The 23715-nt window shown below is 42.8% G+C and overlaps 1 protein-coding gene and 1 pseudogene across 1 annotated transcript in view; both read right to left on the reverse strand.

Annotated features, from left to right (window-relative positions):
- LOC123323388 (transcription factor SPT20 homolog) overlaps nucleotides 1-23715 on the reverse strand; it is an 88292-nt gene that overhangs the window by 40379 nt on the left and 24198 nt on the right. The window lies entirely within an intron of this gene.
- On the reverse strand, nucleotides 14331-14415 carry LOC123323434 (annotated as a pseudogene).

The following is a 23715-nucleotide window of genomic DNA, read 5'->3' on the forward strand; positions in this document are numbered from 1 at the left end:
AAGAAGGAAATAATAAAGATGAGAGCAGAAATAAATGATATAGAAACTAAAAAAAAAAAAAATAGAACAGATCAATGAAACTAGGAGCTGGTTCTTTGAAAAGATCAACAAAATTGATCAACCTCTAGCCAGACTCATCAAAAAGGGGGGGGTCTCAAATAAACAAAATCATAAATGAAAGAGGAGAAATAACAACTGACATCACAGAAATACAAAGAATTGTAAGGAAATATTATGAAAAATTACATGCCAACAATTTGGACAACCTAGAAGAAATAAATTCCTAGAAACATATAACCTACCAAAACTGAAGCATGAAGAAATAGAAAATTTGTTTTTTGTTTTGTTTTGTTTTTAAGATTTTATTTATTTGACAGAGAGAGAGAAAACACAACAAGCAGGAGCAGCAGGCAGAGGGAGAGAGAGAAGCAGGCTCCCTGCCCCATGCAGGACTCGATCCCAGGATTCTGGGATCATGACCTGAGCTGAAGGCAGACGCTTAACCGACTGAGCCACCCAGGTGCCCAGAAATAGAAAATTTGAATACACCAGTTACTGGCAATGAAATTGAATCAGTAATCAAAAAATTCCCAACAAACAAAAGTCCAGGACCAGATACCTTCAGAGATGAATTCTAGCAAACTTTTTTTTTAAAGATTTTATTTATTTATTTGACAGAGAGAGACACAGCAAGAGAGGGAACACAAACAGGGGGAGTGGGAGAGGGAGAAGCAGGCTTCCCGCGGAGCAGGGAGTCCAATGTGAGGCTTGATTCCAGGACCCTGGGATCATGACCTAAGCCGAAGGCAGACGCTTAACAACTGAGCCACCCAGGGCCCCTCTAGCAAACATTTAAAGAAGAGTTAATACCTGTTCTCAAATTTTTTCAAAAACAGAAGAGGAAGGAAAACATCCAAATTCATTCTATGAGGCCAACTTACCCTGATACCACAACCAGATAAATACACCACAAAATTAGAGAACTAGAGGCTGATATCTCTGATGAACATAGATGCAAAAATCCTCAACAAAATGTCAGCAAACTGAATCCAACAATACATTTAAAAAGTCACCACAATCAGGTTTATTCCTAGGATGCAAGGGTGGTTCAATATTCACAAATCAATCAATGTGATACATCACACCAACAAGAGAAAGGATAAAAACCATATGATGCTTTCAATAGATACAGGAAAAGTATTTCACAAACTACAGCCTCCATTCATGATAAAAACCCTCAACAAAGTAGGTTTAGAGGGAAGAGACATCAACATAATAAAGGCCTTATATGAAAATCCCACAGTTAACATCATACTCAATGGGAAAAACTGAGAGCTTTTCCTCTAAGGTCAGGAACAAGACAAGGATGTCCACTCTCTCCACTTCCACCCAAAATAGCACTGGAAGTCCTAATCACAGCAATCAGACTACCAAAAGAAATAAAAGGCATCCATATTGGTAAGGAAGAAGTAAAACTTTCACTATTTGCAGATGACATAATACTACATATAGAAAACCACAAAGACTCCCCCAAAAAACTACTAGAACTGATAAATGAATTCAGTAAAGCTGCAGGATACAAAAATCAATGTACACAAATCAGTTGTATTTCTATACACTAATAATAAAGCAGCAGAAAGAGAAATTAATAAAACAAACCCCATTTACAATTGCACCAAATATAACAAAACACACAGGCATAAATTTAACTAAAGAGGTGAAAGACCTGTACTCTGAAAACTATAAAACACTGTTGAAAGAAACTGAAGATGACATAAAGAAATACCATCATCATGGATTGGAAGAACAAATATTGTTAAAATGGCTATACTACCCAAAGCAATCTTCACATTTAATGCAATCTCTATCAAAATACCAACAGCATTTTTCACAGAATTAGAACAAACAATCCTACAATTTGTATGGAACCACAAAAGACCCTGAATAGCCAAAGCAATCTTGAAAAAGAAAACCAAAACTGGAGGTATCAAAATTCCAGACTTCAAGTTATATTACAAAGTTGTAGTGATCCAAACAGTATGGTACTGGCACAAAAACAGACACACAGATCAATGGAACAGAATGGAAAGTCCAGAAATAAGCTCACAATTATATGGTCAATTAATCTTCAACAAAGGAGGCAATAAGATACAGTGGGAAAAAGACAGTCTCTTCAACAAATGGTGTTGGGAAAACTGGAGAGTTATGTGCAAATAATGAAATTGGACTACTTTCTTACACTATACACAAAAATAAACTCAAAATGAATTAAGGATCTAAATGTGAGACCTGAAACCATAAAAATCCTAGAAGAGAGGACAGGCAGTAATTTCTCTGACATTGGCTGTGGCAACATCTTTCTAGATATGTTTCCTGAGGCAAGAGAAACAAAAGCAAAAATTATACTATTGGGACTACATCAAAATTAAAAGCTTCTGCACAGTAAAGGAAACAACCAACAAAACTAAACAACAACCTACTGAATGGGAGGAGATATTTGCAAATGACATATCTGATAAAGGGTTAGTATCCAAACTATATAAAGAACTTACACAACTCAACACAAAAAAACTTTAAATAATCCAATTTAAAAATGGGCAGAAGACATGAACAGATATTTTTTCAAAGAAGACACACAGATGGCCAACAGACACATGAAAAGATGCTCAACATCATTCATCGTCAGGGAAATGCAAATGAAAACCACAATGAGATATCACCTCACACCCTTCAGAATGGCTAAAATCATCAACACGAGAAACAGTAAGTGTTGGTGAGGATGTGGAGAAAAAAGAACCCTCGTGCAAAGAAAGACAGAAACACTAATTCAAAGGGATACAGGCACCCCTATGTTTATTGCAGCATTATTCACAATAGCCAAATTACGGAAGCAGCCCAAGTGTCCATCAATAGATGAATGGATAAAGAAGACGTGGTGTATATATATACTAGAATATCACTCAGCCATCAAAAAGAATGAAATCTTGCCATTTGCAGCAATATGGGTGGAGCTAGAGAGTATTATGCTAAGCAGACTAAGCCAATCAGGGAAAGACAAAACCATATGATTTCACTCATGTGTGAAATTTAAGAAATGAAACAATGAGCAAAGGAAAAAAGAGAGGCAAACCAAAAAACAGACTCTAAACTATAGAGAACAATCAGATGGTTACCAGAGTAAAGGTGGGTGGGGGGATGGGGGAAAGAGGTGAAGGGGATTAAGAGTACACGTATCATGATGAGCACTGAGCAATGTACAGAGTTGGTGAATCACTATATTGCACACCTGAAACTAATGTAACACTGTATGTTAAGTATACTGAAAATTTTTTAAAAGACTAAAATAATTGTAAGTATTCACATATTCTGATTTTCCTATGGAAACCCTAGACCCTCTTTACAATAAATGTTCTTACCATTTGAAAAAATAATAACAATAATTAAAATAATAAATAAATAAGAACACACAACAAAAGGACAGAAGATTGTGAGGTATCCTAAGGAAGAGAAGCAGACTCCTATAGAAAATGGAGACTTGTTTTTATATTCTACAAGTGGGTTTGTGTCAGTCAGGGTTCAACCAGAAACATATAACCAACCAGAGATATATATTAAGAGATTTAGTGCAAGGAAACACCTTGTACACTTGTGGGGGTGGCCAGGTAATTCTGAAACCCTTGGGGCAGGCTGACAGGAAGAGCAGGCTGGAACTCAGGCATGAGCCAAAGCTGCAGTCTACAGGCAGAATTCCTTCTTCTGGGCGACCTCAGCTCTCCTCTTAAGGCCTTTCACCTGAATGAATCAGGGTCACCCAGATTATCTAAAATAATCTCCCTTAAAGTCAAGTGATTATGGAGTTTAACCACATCTACAAAATACCTTCACAGCAGCACCTAGATTAGTGTTCAGTTGAATAACTGGGGACTAACTAGATTCTTAAGGCCAGGCTGACACATAAAAATGACCATCACAGGGTTAGATTGCACAATGCTGTGAGTATACTAAAAACCGCTGTACATGTTAAATGGATAAATTATGTGGCATGTGAAATATGTCTTCATAAAGCTGTAAAAAAAAGGGGGGGTTAACTCTGTGCTTTGGGAGATCAAATTTAAAAAATAAATGTGGGCTTCTTTTAAAGAAAAGTAATTATGAATGTGCTTGGCTCAGCCTGGAAAGGCAGAACAAAAGCTGTAATCCATGAGAAATGTGGGTTAACTCACCCTAAGCCTGGCACCGTTCTGCCCTCTCAGGGAGAAGTCCAAGTAATTTCTCCATGGCTTCCTTATTGCCTCTGTGCCACAGACTCATTCATGTTTATACTCCCCAGCCAGTCACCAGAGGAGACAGACACTGGGAGAGCCAAAAAGCAAGGTCTGTGCTGAGAGCCCAGGAGGATCCTCAGGCCTGTGGGCTGCTTTGGGGATGTAGGACCTGGCACCACCTAATAAAAACCATGTTACCTCTAATAAACTCTCCGTCTCCTCTGTGGCTTATTAGAGGCTCAGGTGGCTCTGGACTGTGGGCAGCTGTTAGAGCTCAGCTACAGAGACAAGTAAGTAGGTGGAAAGTTGCAAAAAAAAAAAATGTGCAGTGAAGTCTAGATGTGTTCCAGGGATTAGGAGCAGAGTGAGATCATTCCGGGCTGGAAGAGCTGGGCAGAAGCCCATGGGAGAGATGAACAAAAGGTGCATGCACACGGGGCAAGAGAGAGGTCACATACCACGACTGGGAAAAAATGAAGGGCTAGAGGACGGAAGAGGCCAGGCTGACTGGAGCAGAGTGTTCTGGAGAGGTTGGGCAGGTATGGGAAGATGGGTTCAGGGCAAGGAGGCTCTTGAAGCTATCGATAGGGGGAGACATGGGGACTGGATGCAAGCATACCAACGGCCTCCAAAGGAGGGGTACACACTACAAGGGGTGGTCAGGATGATCCACTGGGGTGGGGGAAGTAGAGATAACTTCTATTGCATTTCTTTTTGATTCAAAGAATAAGAAAATAAACTCAACTAGGGGATAAGATATGGATTGGTGCTGCCACCCTCCCCCCGTCTGTGGGTCAGACAGTCACAAGACAAGAACAATGCTCAAGTTATTTTGAAGACAGAGTGGGAGTTTCTCATTTGAAGGGATGATAAGATGATAAGCCTCGTCATTTGCTTTCAACATTTTGCAACATCTCAAAGTTTTTTCCTGGCTGGTTAGAATGTGTTTACAGATTCTAGGCTCTAGTTATAATGAAACCAACCCTCACACAATAAACAGGTAATTTTGAGGAGTCCCACAAAGGAAAGCCTGGTTGGAAATAATATTAATAAAGCAAGAAGAATCAAACAACCAGAAAACATTAGATTTCTCCTTCTGACAATGTAACGAATGTTGCATTTCTCCTCCTTCTAGAACCTTCTTTGTCTACCATATTTGACATAAAAACAATACCACCTATTTACATCTGAAAAGAGGTTGCTCAGGGGTGCCTGGGTGGATCAGATAGTTAAGCATCTGCCTTCGGCTTAGGTCATGATCCCGGGGTTCTGGGATGGAGCCCCACATCAGGCTCCCTGCTCAGCAGGGAGTCTGCTTCTCCCTCTCCCTCTGCCCCTCCCCCTGCTCGTGCTCTCTCTCTTTCTCTGTCTCTCAAATGAATAAATAAAATCTTTTTAGAAAGAAGTGGTTTTTCAAAGAAGTCAAAATTATCCAGGTACCTACTGGAAATATGGATCTAAAGCTTACCCAAGTTATAGGCTGTGACTTAATATACTGGTTAATGATAGTCTGTCACATATAAACAAGTATGGACATAATAGGGGTGTGTACTAATGAAAGTACACAAGCAAAAAATTTGGAGTTCATTGCTGTAAGCAAAGTGAAAGGCTTTTTTCAGAGAATATTGTTTAGGATATGGACTGTTCTAGGTTGGGTCCCCCCAGAAGCAGAAGTGGAGTAGCAGAAGCTACTTGAGTGACAAGTAGCTCGACCCATGGACCCAAGAAGTACTGGGAGGGCGGTGGGGACGTGAGACAGGGAAGAACACCAATACAGGCTATGTTAGTGAGCAGGTTATCACTGTGGGCAAATGGACATTGGTGGAAAACCTGCTTTATTGCTGTCCCACCCTAGGGGAAAGGAAGATGGAGTAGTTCTACACCAATTTCTGCCACCCTTGGTTGAGAACCACTCCTGCAGCATTTACTCCCCACCCAGGTAAGCCTTGGGCTCATAGTCACAGGAGCTTAGGGGAGGAAGTCACTGGCATACATGGAAATGGTGAGGTCCAAGAGATGAGGGTGGGGCACCCACAACGTCTGCTAGGTAGGCTTGTTTATGGGTTGACTTTTTACAATAAACAGCATTTACCCTCTGTCTCATTCTTTGTTTTTAAACTCTTAACTTGTCAAAGGAGCTTGTGCATGTGGGTCCTGAAGGCTTTGGAAAAGAGTGTGCTACCATGGGAAAGAGACGGTGCAGGCAGTATCTTCTATACACCTCAAGGGCATCGCATGGTACTCTCAGCCCGTCATAAAGGAGCTTGGGAACTGTTGGGCTACACAGAGGAAGGTGTGACATTTGGAAAACGTCACCTACAAGTCAAACATGTAACTGGACTGCAACAAGTCTAACTGCAACAGGAGATCCTGAAAGGAAGGGTTGGGATGGCGGTTCTCAGGGAGGTTCCAGAAGGTTCAGAAAGTTCAAATCAGCTAGGAATGAAGAAGCTAAGACACTTATTGTAGCCCTAGTTCAGAAGTCATGATGAATTAATGTCAGGTCCGTCCTAGAGGATCAGGCCATTTATGAGTCGCTGTGGGTCAGCCCCGAGAGGTGTGGGCAGCAAAGGAGACATTTTGAGGGTCTCCAGCACCAGAAAAGAGGGTGGACTTTGCCCACCACTTGTCCCCACTAAGGCCATCCTGTCTACCAAACAGATCCTTCTACATGCTATGCTTGAAACATGTATGCTTAGAGGGATAAGCAAGCCCTATTCTATTTGGTCAACCACTTTGGTGCAAGTAGAACTTCAGGCCCAGTCTAGAAGGGAGAGACTGCCTTTTGAGAATGGAGTGCTAAGAAGTTCCAGAGCAGCATGGAAAGGCAGTTAGAGGCAGCGAGACTGAGAACCTCATTGCTCCTATTCCCAGCTGCCCAGGGCAGGCCCAGCCTATGGACAGGAGGAATAGGCAGCTAAATACAGAGTAGACACCAGGGGCCCCTACTGGCATGTCCTCCCTGACAACAGACTTTATTAGGGGCAGAGAAGACACAGCCCAAGGCTATTCCTCCCACCACTGAGAGGGTAGAAACAGAAAGAGTGGCAGAAAGGGGATTTAGAAGGGTGCCAAAGACATGTGACCATTTCATGATTTCTTCGTGCTGTTCCATTCTTAGAATGACTTACAGATTATGCCACAGAGGACACCTGTTAAAGTACTACTATCATTAGTATATTAACACAGGTGAAGAGGGGTTGTCAGCTAATTAATACCTTGGGACCTGAAGGAAGAGCTACACGATACTTCAAGAGGGACAATGTCAATGGGAAGGAGGAAGGGGTACCATAGAAGGCAAAATGATGGGAATTAATGATAGTTTCTGTGTGACAGGATGCCAGACTTATTTACACTGAACTTCACTGCAAACCTAATAGAAAATTATGTTATCTCCAATTAATAGATGAGGAAACTGAGTCACAGAGAGGTTAGGTGACTAGTTCTGTTAATTCACTGGGTCCCTTGAAAAGCAGATGCCAAGATGGGATTGGATGTGCAAGAGATGCATGGCGGGCGGGGGGCGGGCAGGACCTGGGAAAGGCTCATGGGGAAGGAGCAGGAGAATGCAGGGAGAGCCTTCAGATGGTGATGCTAGTCTGGACCTCCTAGAGGAAATACAGAAGGGAGCAGAAGTTCAAAGGAAGAGTGTTGGGCTGTGGCATGGGTCTAGGAAAGTCTCAGCCAGGCCAACGGGGAGTCCTCAAGCCATGGTGGCCCAGTGGAAGAGTCCCGCACATCTCAGGAATGACCTGCACTGGTACACTGACCGTGCTCAGTCATTAGCAGGGAAGCACAGCCTGGGTGCTATGCAGCAGGGGATCTAGAAGGGGCAGGAGCTGCGACCTCAGTCAACTAGGCTCACAAAGCAAGAGGCCCAAGTGGAACACTTTTGTGGCTGCCATGAAAGCCTAAAACCATACAGCCAGTAAACAATGGGGCTAGGATTTGCACTGGGACCTTTCTGACACCACAGCGCACTGCTCTGCCACTGTACTGAATGCATATGGTCTTGGGTCTGAACTAAGTGGCATCAGAGGACTGAAGACGGGGCGCCTGGGTGGCTCAGCTGGTTGAACGTCCAACTCTTGATCTCAACTCGGTCTTGACCTCGGGCTCATGAGTTCAAACCTCATGTTGGGCTCCACACTGGGCATGGAGCCTACTTAAAAAAAAAAAAAAAAGAAGGACTGAGGACGAATGTCACAGACATCCCAATTCTGCTAAAGGCTCCTCCCATGCCAAGGAGTGCAGTAGTGTTAAAAGAGCCACGGGACAGGGCGCCTGGGTGGCACAGTCAGTTAAACATCTGACTCTTGGTTTCGGCTCATGGTCGTGAGATCAAGCCCCGCATCAGGCTCTGCACTCATTATAGAGTCTACTTGAGATTCTCTCTCCCTCTCCATCTGCCCCTCCCGCTCCTGCTCTCTCTTTCTTTTTTTTTTTTTTTTAAGATTTGATTTATTTATTTAATAGAGAGAGAGACAGCGAGAGAGGGAACACAAGCAGGGGGAGTGGGAGAGGGAGAAGCAGGCCTCCCGCGGAGCAGGGAGCCTGATGCGGGGCTCGATCCCAGGACCCTGGGATCATGACCTGAGCCGAAGGCAGACGCTTAACGACTGAGCCACCCAGGTGCCCCATAACATGCGTTTTTATGAAGACATTGGAAAGATGAAAGATCTTAAATCCTATTAAAGTTTTTTTTTTATTCTTTCCCATTCTTCTCCCATTCCCCCACAAGAACATACAAATTTACAAATATTTATCGAGCCCTTACTCTGTGCCAGACTCTGCATCAGGGGTTGGCTAGACCTACGGGGAATTCACGGTACGGCGGGAGAGGCAGACATTAACAAGTAATGATGAAAAATGATGGATAAGGTTATGAGGGTAAGTTCAAAGTGCCTTGACACAGAAAGCAGGAAAGACCTAATGGAGACCGGGGCATGCATGGGGAACGTGAAAATGTCCAAAGCAATGAATGCCCCAGGGAAGAATAGCATTGGTGTTAGCAGAGCAAGGGCCTCGGCCAAGGTGGGTGTTGTTGGCTCCCTCGGGCACGCCAAGAGCTGGAAGCCAGGCCCCTGTACTTAACTTCCCTTGCACGGTCCCTATGTGCATCTTCCAGCGGGCTTAGTATATCATTTTGAGGAGAGGGTGTAACTTGACTGCAATGTTTATAATGTTTGAATTCTTAATCCCTTGCAGTAGATTTGAAAACACACAAATAAAATAAACACACCACATGGTTTTTAAGCTTATTTTTTTTCCCTGAGAATCAAGTAGATTTAAGCTTCCTATCAGCTGGTTGCTCAAGCTATCTCAGTGTAATGATTAAAACCCACGTATTTTATGTTGCCAGTTGGTAAGATGGCAGGGGGTGCTCTCCGATTATATTGTTTAAAGGCTGTAAAGCTCCCCTATCTCCTGGTTACAAAAATGTTTGCCTTTTGGTTGACTAACTGATTTTAGGCTCACTTGTTATACTGCTTATTCAGGTTGGAAATCATTAAACAAAATGATAGCTCGCGGTTTAAGAGACGGCCGTCTAAAAACAAAATGCCGCTTGCTCTTGAATGCTCATCAGTTTCTCACTCCTATTAAAAATAATTCTTTTCCCATATGGAAGCCCACAAGATCAAGCTTTTATTAAACAGGCTCAAAGCCCTTACCAGTCATCACCTCGTTAATCCTCCCATTCTTCCCTGTTAGAAAGGGCCAAGTGTCATTACATCATGCTGGGCCAACACCAGAGAGAGGGTAGTTTGGTGGGCAATTATAGGTCTTACAGAAACAAAGAGGGCGTTCAATTCCCACTGAGGTATCAAGGTTGAATCAGAGAACAATAGTTTTAAAGCTGGAATTTCCCCTAAAGATGGAGAGGCAGGGTTTAAGAGCAGGTGCCCTGCGGTGAGCCAGTTCTCTACTCAAATGGGAGCTCTGATTTTTTTACCCCCTTGGGCAAGGTTCTGAACCCCTTTAGGCCCAGATTCCTCATCCATAAAATGAACTGAATGAAAGTATCCACTTCACAGAGTGGTTATGAGAATTAAATGAGATAGCATACATGTGGCGATTAGTGGAACACTTAATAATTAATGATGTTATCATTATTAAAATGAGCTAATAATAGCTTATTGTTAGGCTCATGCCTGATTCTCCAAGGGTTTTACAGATAGGGATACTGAAGCCAGAGAGATTGCATGGTTTGCCCAAGGTCCCAGAGCTAATTAGGGACAGGTTAGGGACAGGTAGGGGAGAGAATCTAAGCCTCATCTTTCCAAGGACAAAATAGCGAAAAGAAGCCAGTGATGGTATCTGGGCCCACCAACAACGTCTTTAATTCAACTCTTGACAGACTGGAGCAGACCCATCCCCTCCCACCCTCACCCTCTATACTGGCCCGAGAGTCAAGACCTTGTGCAAACCATGTCATTCCTCCTCTTGAAAATGAGCGGTTGGCCTGACTCAGACTCAATCAGCAAGGAAATTTCATAGTCCGTTATATATTAAAGACTGTTGTAAGGCTTTCAAAATTTTAGCTGGGTGCCATGGACTCAGAGCTGTATGGTGTATCTAAGGTCATAGATACATTGGCAGGGAGGTTCCTGTGGGACAGGTGCATGAAGCAATTATGAGCTTTGCCTGTCTCTCTACGTGTGCAGCCTCCAAGCCTGACTCTCTGACCTCCAAGACTCTGAAAGCTATTTAATATTTTGAATAAACCCCTTAAGCTAGAGAGAGTGGATTCTAATGCTGACAACTAAAAACTTTGATGGAGTCAGAATAGGATATGTTTAAAATTAACACAATGATGTTGCCACAATTCCCAAACGGTTCAGAATCAATGTCTCAGAATATATTTTTCAAAGTTAAAAGGAACTCTTTCAAACTTTAGCAAAGTAAGAATGTTTTTAGGAGCGCCTGGGTGGCTCAGTCAATTAAGCATCTGACTCTAGATCTTGGCTCAGGTCTCCATCTCAGGGTGGAGAGTTCAAAGAATGTTTTTGTTTCTTCCACATGTGCATTTACCTCTGAGAATGCCAACAATCTCTACCCTGAAGAATGTTTGTAGGCAAGGAATCTGTTGAAAGAGAGATTCCTACTTTGCAATGAGATTTTGAAAGTACACTTCTGGCTGTTTCTTCCATGGCATGTCTGAGAGCATCATCAGAAGATGCTGGGCACTGACCTATAAGAAGAACCTCAAAGTCAGACCTTTTCCTTCACTAGCCCCATCAATTCTTACTGTGAATTTTGTAATCGTGGGGCTGAAACACCAGCCTCATATACAATACACTCACTGTAATCAGAAATCTCCAGAAACCCAACACAGTGTTTTATAATCTGCACTGGCATGATGAAAACTACTTGGGGTTATCAGAAATCTCCCTAGAAGGGTAAAGGAATAGAAATGTCATTGAAAACAAAAATGTCACATGCATGAATATCTTATCAGACGTAAGTAAAAAAGTCTGCCCACTTCCTTCCATTATATTACAGACAATGTTAAGTATTACACAATTAGAGATGGTGCCATGAATTTCAGGTTTATTGAAATCTGGACAAAGTCCCTCTCTAGTGAAGTTTCAACTTACTTACACAAGAACTATTTAGAAACTCATAATTTCAGTCATATGTTAATATTTTATCTTACAATGAGGCTGTTTTTTTTTTTTTTTTTTTTTTTAAACTCTGTACTTCAGGTGGCGCAGTCAGTTAAGCATCCAACTCCTGGTTTCAGCTCAGGTCAGGATCTCAGGGTCATGAGATCGGGCCTCGCATCGGGCTCCATACTCAGTGTGGAGTCTGCTTGAGATTCTCTCTCTCTCTCCCTGCCTCTCCCACTTGCACTCTCTCTCTCTCTCTCTCAAATAAATAAATAAATCTTTAAAAAAAAAATCTGTACTTCAAAATCCTAAAGATTTGACATACAAAAAACCTGTTAAAACTAATAAAGTCACCAAAGTTGCAGCAGGATACAAAATGAACATGCAAAAAACTGCTGTATTTCTATACACTAACAGTTTGAAAAGGAAAGTAAGAAAACAATTCCATTTACAACAATACCAAAAAGCATAAAATACTTAGGAATAAACCCAGCCAAAGACGTGAAAGACCTGTACACTGAAAACTACAAAACATTGCTGAAAGAAATGCAAGAAGACACAAATAAATATAAAGACATTCTGTGTTCATGGATAGGAAGAATTAATATTGTTAAGATGTCAATATTCCCTGAAGTAATTTACAGATTCAATGCAATTCCTACCAAAATCCCAACAGCATTTTTTGCAAGAATGGGAAAAAAATGCTATAATTCATATGGAAGCCCAAGGAAACTTAAATAGCCAAAACAATTTTCAAAAAGGACAAATCTTTTTTTTTTAAGATTTTATTTATTTATTTGACAGAGAAAGACACAGCGAGAGAGGGAACACAAGCGGGGGAATGAGAGAGAGAGAAGCAGGCTTCCTGATGAGCAGGGAGCCCGATGTGGGACTGGATCCCAGGACTCCAGGATCATGACCTGAGCTGAAGGCAGACTATTAACCACTGAGCCACCCAGGTGCCCCTCAAAAAGGACAAATCTTGAAAAAAGTGTGACAGACTCACATTTCCTGATTTCAAAACATATTACAAAACCACAGTAATGAAAACAGTGAGGTCTGGCATAAAGACAGATATATTACTGGAATAGAGAGCCCAGAAATAAACCCTAACTTCTATGGTCAAATGATCTTTGACAAGAGCGCCAGGACCACTCAATGGAGAAAGGACAGACTCTTCAACAAACAGTGTTAGGAAAACTGGATACCCACGTGCAAAAGAATGAAGTTACACCTTTATACTATATAAAAAATAAACTCAAAATGGATTAAAGATTTAAAGGTAAAACCCAAAACTGTAAGACTTTTAGAAGAAAACACAGGGGAAAATCTTCCTGACATTGCATTTGGCAATAATTTCTTGAACATGACATACATACACACAGAAAAACAGGCAACAAAAGCAAAAAAATAGACAAATGGGACTACATCAAACTTAAAAGCCTTTCTGAATCAAAGGACACAATCGACAGAGTGAAAAGGCAACCTAATGAATGGGAGAACATATTTACAAATCATCTATCTGATAAGGAGTTAATATCCAGAATATATAAAAAACTCCTGGGGCGCCTGGGTGGCTCAGTTGGTTAAGCGACTGCCTTCGGCTCAGGTCATGATCCTGGAGTCCCGGGATCGAGTCCCGCATCGGGCTCCCTGCTCGGCGGGGAGTCTGCTTCTCCCTCTGACCCTCCCGACCCTCCCCCCTCTCATGTTCTCTCTCTCTCATTCTCGCTCTCAAATAAATAAATAAAATCTTAAAACAAACAAACAAACAAACAAAAACTCCTGTTACTCAGCAACAAAAAAAAATTAGATAACCTGATTTAAAAATGGGCAATGGACTTAAATAGACACTTTTCCAAAAGTGATACAAAAATGGCCAACAAGCATATTAAAAGATGTTCAACATCACGAGCTATCAGAGAAATACAAACTGAAACTACAATGAGATATCATCTCACACCCACTAGGATGACCACTATTTTAAAAAAACAGAAAATAACAAGTGTTGGTGAGGATGGGGAGAAACTGAAACCCTTGTACACTGTCGGTAGCATTGTTAAATGATTTAACTCCTGTGGAAAACAATAGAGATTCCTCACAAAGTTTAAAATAATACTACCATATTATCCAGCCATCCCATTTCTGGGTATATGTCCAAAAGGATTGAAATCAGAAATCCCCTCAGTATTGTCTGGAATGTAATACTCAAGCCCTTACCAGAGAAGTCCATCTATTCCTGCTCTCCTGTCATCCCCTCACATGATAAGAATCCCTTGGGATTTTTGGAGCACCTGGGTGGCTCAGTCAGTTAAGCGTCTGCCTTCAGCTCAGGTCATGATCCCAGGGTCCTGGGATCGAGCCCCGCATCGGGCTCCCTGGTCTGCGGGAAGCCCGCTTCTCCCTCTCCCACTCCCCCTGCTTGTATTCTCTCTCTCGCAGTGTCTCTCTGTCAAATAAATAAATAAAATCTTTTCAATTGGCAATAATCGCGCCTCGGGTAAACCTCTTTGGCTACGATACTGCCACTGCGCAAAGCTATAAATAAATAAAATCTTTAAAAAAATCCCTTGGGATTTTCAGTGTTCACCCTGGAAATTCCTGCCTCTCTTTGTGGGAGTCAGAACCCTCTTGACATTGGAGAACACTGCAATCACCCCCAGTTTGCCACTAGACCACCAAGCCAGGAGAACAGTGCAGTTGATGGGACCACTTGTCCCCACTACAGCTGCCAAAGAAGGGGTGTAGACTAAGTCACATGATATGAAAAAGAACAAACCCAGTGGCCAGGCTCTTTGGACCCGTCCACACGGCCACTTTACCAGGCTAAGCCTGTCCTCAGGAGGACTGCACTGAGACAAGTTCATTGGTGCCCCATACTCTAGACCTGGGAATACCAGTTCTTTAAAAAAGATTTATTGATGTATAGTTGACACACATTGTTACATTAGTTTCAGGTGTACAACATAGTGGTCCACAACTCCATACATTATGCTATGTCCACCACAAGTGTACCTACCATCGGTCACCACACAATGGGGAAGGTGGTGGAGGGACGGATAAAATGGGCAAAGGGGAGTGGGAGGTACAGGCTTCCAGTTCTGGAATGAGTAAGTCATGAGGATGAAAAGTACAGCACAGGGAGTACAGTCAATGGTAGTATAAAAATGTTGTATGGAAGACCACTTCTGACTCAAAGCTGCAACCAGCCCTGCTCTAGTCTTGCCCACCATTGCACACTAACTGCTTTGTAGGATCCTTGTTGCCATTCTCCACCTCCAGTGGGTACTCTGTGTCGCCTAGGTCCACTTCAATAGGTTTTTAACTCTGAATCTCAGGAAGGCTTGGTGCTGACAGTACTTTGGCTTTCTTATGCTAATTTTTCCATCCCTCTGCCAGCAACCTTCAAACTCGGTATATCATGAGTTTGGTGAAGAAGTAAGAAGGAAAACTGATCTGTCTGTTTTGTGGAAGGGGTGGGATGCAAGTAGGGTCAGGTAGAAATATCAAGGTGGGAATATTCACAGAATATTTTGTCTTTTTTGTAAAGATTTTATTTATTTATTTGACACAGAGAGAGAGAGTGTGCACAAGCACGCAGAGTGGGAGAGGGAGAAGCAGGCTCCGGGCTGAGCAGGGAGCCCGATGCGGGGCTCGATCCCAGCACCCTGGGATCACGACCCGAGCCGAAGGCAGATGCTTAACAACTGAGCCACCCAGGTGTCCCTTCACAGAATATTCCTCACCACAGTTTTATTCCCAGCTAGCTGGTTTACTGACTCTGAAAAGCCCAATGATCTTCCTTCAGTACTCCAATCTTTCTCATCCCTATGTTTCTTTCTGGATCTCTAGTTCTGTCTTTGAAGATATCCTGTAAGTGTTCACTGGGTTGAATTGCAGGTAAGGTTGGAGAGACAAGGGTTATTTCCAACTTCCTCAGCTTCAGATCAACTGTCAATGTATTTTAATAAGGCACAATTACCCCTCAAGGCAGTAGAAGATGGGTTCATTCCAGATTTGGCAGTGAGGAGTCACCCTAAGCCTTAAAGGTCATCACCTCCCAGAACTCCTTGCCTGGATCTTAGTAGAGAATGTGCTCCATTTTGGAGAAGACGTAGCCATAACCAGAAAAGGTGTGTGTGTGCGTGCATATGTGTGTGTGGGTGTGTCTTGTGGGTGGAGTCACATAACTCTGCTGTGGGCAGGATGGAAAATGTAGAGGCTGAGAACCAGGATAGGGATGGAATGACCTAGGGTGGCCTCCAGGTGCAGAAGAACCAGTTCTGAGATCTTCACAGGGCAGGTCAAGGACAGCTTGACACTGGCTTATACCTTAGACCTTCATGGAAGACAACAGACATTTTCCTGGAAAACAGCTTACCATCTAATGCACCTCCACAGGTTTTGAAGTTACAATATGGATTTGAAAATGTGTCCAACATATGTTGTGACATGGTGATATGTGATATGATGGTGATGTTGTCTTCCAACTAAAAACATTTATCAAGTGCTTTCCATGTGCTAGGCAACATTTTAGGTTTTAACAACTTTGACCATTTAAACCACAAAACATCCTGTGAGATATGTAGAATTATCTCTGTTTCATTAATGAGGGAACTGAAATTCAGAGAAGTTTCCCCAAATTCGCATGACTGGTTAGCAAAAGGTATGGATTTCAAACCCAGGTCTTCCAAGCCTTTGTGTGCCCACGATACCATGACACCACAGCACCTAGAATTTCCTGCTTTCTTCCTTCACCCCTGTTAAAGAAAAAATTATTTGGACACTTGTTAAAGATGGTAAGGAAGGCTGTTCAAGAAGGGGCCTATTGCAATGGGGGTTTTGCAGGAGAGGAGACAGACTGGGCTCAACTCCAAACACAATAAGGACAATTGGAGATTTATAGCCAAGGAGCAGGGTGAGGTCAGTGGATGGAAAATTACTAACAGGAAACATCAAGGCTAGCAGGATCTTCTCCAAAATGGAGCACATTCTCTACTAAGATTCAGGCAAGGAATTCTGGGAGGTGATGATCTTTAAGGCTTAGGGTGACTCCTCACAGCCAAATCCAACTCAACAGGATTTTTGCTGAAGACAGGCCAGGCTATGAGAGATATTAAGGGTAGAGATGGAGAAATTTGATCAGAGATCAAAGATGATCAGATACCAAGGATGGAGGTTTTCAGTAAACTGACTCAGCAGGATTCTTGCTAAAACTGGACTAACCAGGCCAAGAACTGAGCCTAAGGCCAAGGTCTAGTCAAAAAGAGAACTCGGAGGAAACTGACTCAAGTTTGGTCAAGGAGAGAGTCTTTGCCAGTTCTTGGGATGGAGGTGGGGGTGGCCATCGTTGGGGGAGAAAGATGGATGACAGGCCTATAGTAAGGGAAATGGGGAGAAAAACTGGCTAGACCAGTGAATAGCTGACTAATGATGGAGATGTGAAGAAGGGCCAACTGCCACACATTCCCAGATATGTATGGTACAGCCTTAAAAAGCTGGAAAAGGTTTGGTTGAAGATACCAGATGTGAGGAGTTCTATCTTCTGTAGTATTGTACATTAGAATAGCAATTATCTTCATTCTCTGTCTATATAGGTCAAGGCTTGTTAGTTCAACAGATCTGAATAATGAGTTTAGGGTCAAAAGCTGATCCCTGGGTGATTCCGTTTGGTAAACATGTGGTAAACATGGTAAACATGTCCTCAATTCTTCACCCTTTCCTACATCATACTCTTTGTCTTGAGGCTTTGTAATTCCTCTCACTGGAAGCAGAGTATATTTCCCCACTGCACTGATACTGGACTTGGCCACGTGGCTTGCTTTGACCAATGGGATGTCTGCAAATGTAATGCAAACAAGGCTGAAATGCACCTTTGTGGTTGGGCTTGTTCTCTTGTGTTTCTGCCACTGTTGTGAGCAGAATGTGCCCCAGGTCTACATGCTAGTTCAAAGAGGGTGAGAAACACCTCACATACACCTAGACTCAACCTGCTTCTTAAATTCAAGCCCAGTCAAGGCGGAAGGAGGTTTCAGCATGCGTCCTCCACCATGATGGGATGCAGTACTCATTCCAGAGTATCATCCTCACAGCCAAAAGACCCATGCATTTACATACGTATCAAGATTAAGGGAATTTCTCTGCTTTCTTCTTATAATTTAAAATTTTTTTTTCAAGTTTTTATTTAAATTCCAATTAGTCAACATACAGTGAGTATTAGTTTCAGGCACCGAATATAGTGATTCATCACTTACAACATCCAGTGCGCCTCACAACAAGTGCCCTCCTTAATGCCCATCCCCCACCCACCTCCCCTCCAGCAACCCTCAGTTTGTTCTCTATTGTTAAGAGCCTGTTTTATGGTTTGCCTCTCTTTTTTCCCCATGTTCATCTCTTTTGTTTCTTAAATTCCACATATGTGTGAAATCATATGATATTTGTCTTTCTCTGGGTGACACTTCTCTTAGCAGAATACTCTCTAGTTCCACCCATGTCGTTGCAAATGGCAAGATTTCGTTCTTTTTTATGGTTGAGTAATATTCCATTGTTACGTATATGACACTTCTTGTTTACCCATCTGCTTCCTTTTGTTTTATTTATTTATTTATTTTAGAGAGAGAGCGTGGGTAAGAGCAGGGAGAGTGCCACGGGGGAGGGAGAGAGACAGAGAGAGAGAGACAGAGACAGAGAGAAGCAGACTCCCCACTGAGCATGGAGCCTGATGAAGGGCTCGACCCTACAATGCTGACATCATGACCCAAGTCAAAACCAAGAGGCAGACACCTAAGTGACTGCGCCACCCAGGAGCACCCCCCCTCCTTCTTTTACTAAATTATAGGATACCTGTTTCTACAATGCCCGTAACTAGAATGTTGTGACTGACATGCTTCTAACAGCTTGACTTCTAAATGGGTGACATCTAAGAACCCAATTTGCTCCTGGAGTGACTAGAAGCTTCCATGATGTAGAGATGGCTATGGTGAGTATGAAAAGAATCAGATATGGGGTCAGACCAGTGGTGCTATAGCTGACTTGTACCAGCTTGCAAGAGCCGATTGTTAAATAAATTTTCAGAAATTTGGTAGGCCAGTTGTTAAGCACAGTCACTGTTAAAAATTAAATTAGAGAAACTTACTCTGGACCTCACCCTGCAGCTGAACCCTGCCCTCAGTTCCCAGGGCCCATCCTGCGAGGTGGCCATTTGCAATAGGCCACCTGACTGTGGGTGCATCCTGGTTAGGGTTCCTGGACTGGTCCTTGTGACAAGCTCTGCCTATCTAGGAGACCTGACATGGTGGGCTATAATCCTGAGGTCCTCCTTGGTCTGGGGTCTTGCTTTACTCTGGAAAATCACCTCCCCCCCCCCAGATGCTCATGTCTTCTCCCAGACCCAGCAAGTGGCAAAAGCTTTCACAGCCCTCCGAAGAGCTGGATGTTGACTGCCTTTCCTGACCCTAACACTGACCATAGCTCTGAAACCTAATCTCTAACCTCTAACCCTAAACCTTACTCTAACTCCTAACAGCTAACCCTCATCCAAACCTCTAACACTAACCCGAAACCCTGTTACATGACTCTGATCCCAACCCCAACCCTAGTGCCTTTCTCTAGGGTCTTCTGCTCACTTGTAGCAACTCCTCCCTCATGTTCCCTCCCAGGGCAGCAGCTTTTCTAGAGAAGGAATTACTGTGCCCGGAACTCCTTGGGCCAGGCAAAGCCAACCGGCTGGAAACCCTTTGGTCTCCACTTGGACATTCCTCCAAGTAACTGAGCCATGTGGGTCTGACTTTCCAATCCCAGCATCTCCCTTCCTGTGTCATCCTGCTCCAGGAATGGGTCATTCTTCAGCCCAATCCTGAGACAGGAATGAAAAGCTTCAGTCACCTGGGAAATTAATTTAGGAGGAAAAACTCTTGCTCCATAATGTTCGCTAAACTCGGCAGTGCAAACTCCGGAGTCAGCCTGCTCAGCCACTTAAATCCTGGTGTAACCCGGGCAAGCCACTTAACTTCCCTGTGCCTCCATTACTTCCTCTATAAAATGGGTTTAATAAGAGTACCTCTCTAATAAGGTGGCTGAGACGATTAAATGAGTTAATATATAAAAGCACTTAGAACAGTACCTGGCACCAGAGTAACCACCAAATAAGTGTTTGCTTTTGTCAACATAGTATGAGTATTGCCAAAAAAAAGTATACATTTTTCTCTTCAGACTCCCACTTGCTTTTATAATGGGGGGGGGGACGACTAAACATGCTCAGAGAAACTTACTCTGGACCTTACCCTGCCGCTGAAATTTTAGAAATTTTACAAAGAACAGAAAAGTATAAAAAAGAAGAAAAATAGCCCACATCCAGCCAGTTACTTACGTTGCAAGGACAAAGGATAATTTGACTTTATGAACAGTCTGCATTTTAGTAGATTTTCAATTGCTGCAGCCCTGCCCAGCCAAGCAGAGCTGTACTTTATTTTTATTTTGCTTTTGGCACTCAAGTCTAATTCCAGGCATAACATAGGGTCTCTGTATGTTTGTCTTTCCCACCAGGTTGGAAGCTCCTAGAGGAGAGGAACAGTGTCTCTTTAATCTCTGCATTCCCTGTAACACCCGGCAGAGCCAGGCCAGGAAAGATGCCCTCTAAATGGCAATATGCCGCTTCCTCCCGGCTCTACCACTTTAGAATTCTGTTCATGCCTCTTTGCTCAGAAAGGCAGGTTTCTAGCAGAACTATCTTCGAAATAAAATGTAAGAAGAAAAGAATCCCCCATTTTGAATTTGGTGGGGTTCTGCTCTAACTCTCACACTTGGAAAGAAGGCTTTCCTCTACTGGGTAATTTCAAACATTTTTTTCCACAGGGTACGTGGCTCATTAAAGTGGTGATTTTCCACTTGCAGTTACAAAAATGAAAAGAGGGCTGGCCAAAGCCGTGCCCCAAAGAAATATGGCTTCTATTCTGAGCTTTCTTATTTCTGCTAGCTGCCTGCTAAAGAGTACGAACCAATGGAAGTTTCTTTCTCAACAAAGATAACTATACTCTAATCAACATTGTTCCCTCTCTTAAGTAAGTTTACCAACTGGCAGCAAGCACCACGCCAAGTAGTGAAGTAAAAATGGAAACATGAGGCTTCATGTAGCAGGAATGTGGGGTTTTTAAAAACTCTTTTAAGAAGAATTTGGAAGGAGCAAGAGAGAAGATTGAACAGATATGTCAATTTCAGAGATAATCTTGCTTTCCACCCAAGCCCACTTCTGCCCTCTCCTTTTCCTTTGATCTTCTTTCCAGTTGGGCTAGTGTTCACAGCAGACAGCTGATCTAACCGAGCTTTTCCCTTCCCAGAAAGGCCTTTTGTGATGTTTCCGTGCAAACTCAATATTCTTACTGGAATTGAAGTAGGGGACAGACGCAATAAAAGAATGAATGTGCAAGTTTATAATCCAAAAGGAGAACAGGCTCTTCCTCCAAATTATCAGCAGCTTTTAAATCACATGGGGCATCAGCAGAGGCAGAAAATGTCTGTATGTGTATGAAAGAAATGCTTATATAGTACATAAATCTATCCATCAGCCCCCAAAAGCTCATCATTAAGAAGTAGAAAAAAGTAATCGGGGGCACCTGGGTGGCTCAGTCGTTAAGCATCTGCTTTCATCTCAGGTCATGATCCCAGGGTCCTGGAATCGAGCCCCGCATCGGGCTCCCTGCTCGGCAGGAAGCCTGCTTCTCCCACTCCCACTCCCTCTGCTTGTGTTCCCTCTCTCTCTGTCTCTCTGTCAAAATAAATAAATAAAATCTCTACTTAAAAAAAAAAGACAGTAATCAAGGCTTGTCTCTGTGTATCAAAACCCAGGAAAGTGCAAGGGCTGTCCTGTCATTGGTGTTTTTCCTCCTCCCTAACAGATTCTCTCCCCTCTTCCCCAAGCATTTTAAGGCTATGTTTAGAAAAGACGTCAGAGCGAAGAAACCAACTGCAAGGCAAGACTTTCCCATGGGTGCCATCTGGTGGTGCTTTATGTATTACAACACTGCTTTGACCTGATGCAGACAGTGCTGGAAGCAAGAAGCACACAACTTGGAATCAGTCCTTTCCTATTTAAAGAGTTGAACCTTTGGGACTTGGCACCGGCTCGTACATATTAAGTGTTGAACACACAGGTGTTGAGAGACAGTGCTGCCACAAGGTGGAAATCATACATTAGGAAACAAAAAAATCTTGGATTGTCCTGAAGTCTCAGCTGGTTTCATGAAAACAGCACCTTTTTTTTTTTTTTTTTTTGGTATGAAGCCATGAAAATGTTTACAAAAGTCTACTGGCGAGAGAGCTGTGAAAAATGTAACTTCTAGGGAAAGGACTTAGAATCACTGCATTTTAGAAACAGAAGAATCCCTTGAGCTATGGGCTTCTTAACCTGGGGACAATGATCCTGCCTTAGGGACAGGGAACTCCTTGAAACTGAACATAAGAAGTGGTGTGTTGGCACATATGAGCATGTTCAAATAAAGTGGATCCCTATTTTTTATGAGATTCTCAAAGGGTTCCATGGTTTATAAAAGGCTAAGATTTAATGCTTGAGACTGTAACCTAAGCCTCACACCGTGTACGAAAATTCTGTCTACAACAGCCTTGACAAATTCAGTTACTCTCCCTTTGGACTTTACTGTTGTGGAGACATCGTAGCTTTGAGGCAGATGTTCAATGGTAATTGCTTCTAAACATTTGGAAGTTTTAATATGGAACTGGACTGTGCTTCCCTAGAATGTCAACCCAATGGGCTCAGTTCCACTCTCTACCCTACCAGAGCACAGTCTAGTCTTTTTCTAAATGGCGTTCCATTCACACACATGGTGCTAGCATGGATATGCTTCCTCCAAGCCTCCCCGTTTCCCGGCTAAACTCACCCGGCTCCGACAGCTTTCATTCATGCGCCATGGTTTTCAGATCCTCCATTTGTCAGGTACTCTTTCCCCTGGTTCGCGACAGCACTTCTTTGAAAATTTGACCTACAAAACTGAATGTACCACCCCCCATGAACTTGAAATTGTTCCACACACGGCAGTGACTCTCCTATTTCTTCCCCTTCCTCTGGTTTAACCAAGAGTCTTTTACCATTTCCAGTTTAAAGAGCACTCCCTTAGTAAACAATAATAAAAAGGGGGGGATCAAACCAGGAGTTGTGTGGTCCTTTCCTCTCTGCCATTTGTTTTCATCGTTTCACTCGTCCTAAGCAGACCCATCCTGTCCTCATTTTCTTTCTGGCTCAAATAGAGCATAAAAGCTTTTTTATGGCTACATTAGTATCATTCTCATATCTAAGCTTATTAGTCTGGTCTTTTGATTTCTGATAAATATATGGTATGCTTTGTGTTTCTCCTTCAAGGATGCCAGGTTTCGGCTTTTAGATGTATCCCTTTAAAATCAAAGCTCCCGGAGAGCCCTCTCTGCAGTCTGGATGGCTTGCCTTAGATCTGCCCGTTTTCTCTCTTCTGCAGCTTTCTGTGCAGCTCGGCATCCTGAACGGTTGTTTTAGCAACCATCTTCTCTTGCTCAGCTCTACCTTTTGGACCTTCTGGCCATGAGCTCATGCCCGTACTTTTTTAAGTTTTTACAAATCTTCTTTCCTAAACTCTGGGGACATGCCTGGGGATCATTTTCTTAACTAGGCCAAATTGTCCCTGTCCTTTTCTCCTGTTTCCCATCACTCTCACTGTCACCTCCCTGACGACAACTAGGATTGGTGGGTCAGTTCTCACGCCTTCGTCAGCACCACAAGGTAATGAAAGGTAAACCAAAGAGACAGCGATGAATGATCAAGACCAGAGATGAAACTAGGAAGAAATGGACAGAAA

This window comes from Neomonachus schauinslandi, chromosome X, assembly GCF_002201575.2.
Source record: "Neomonachus schauinslandi chromosome X, ASM220157v2, whole genome shotgun sequence".
Classification (NCBI taxonomy): Eukaryota; Metazoa; Chordata; class Mammalia; order Carnivora; family Phocidae; genus Neomonachus; species Neomonachus schauinslandi.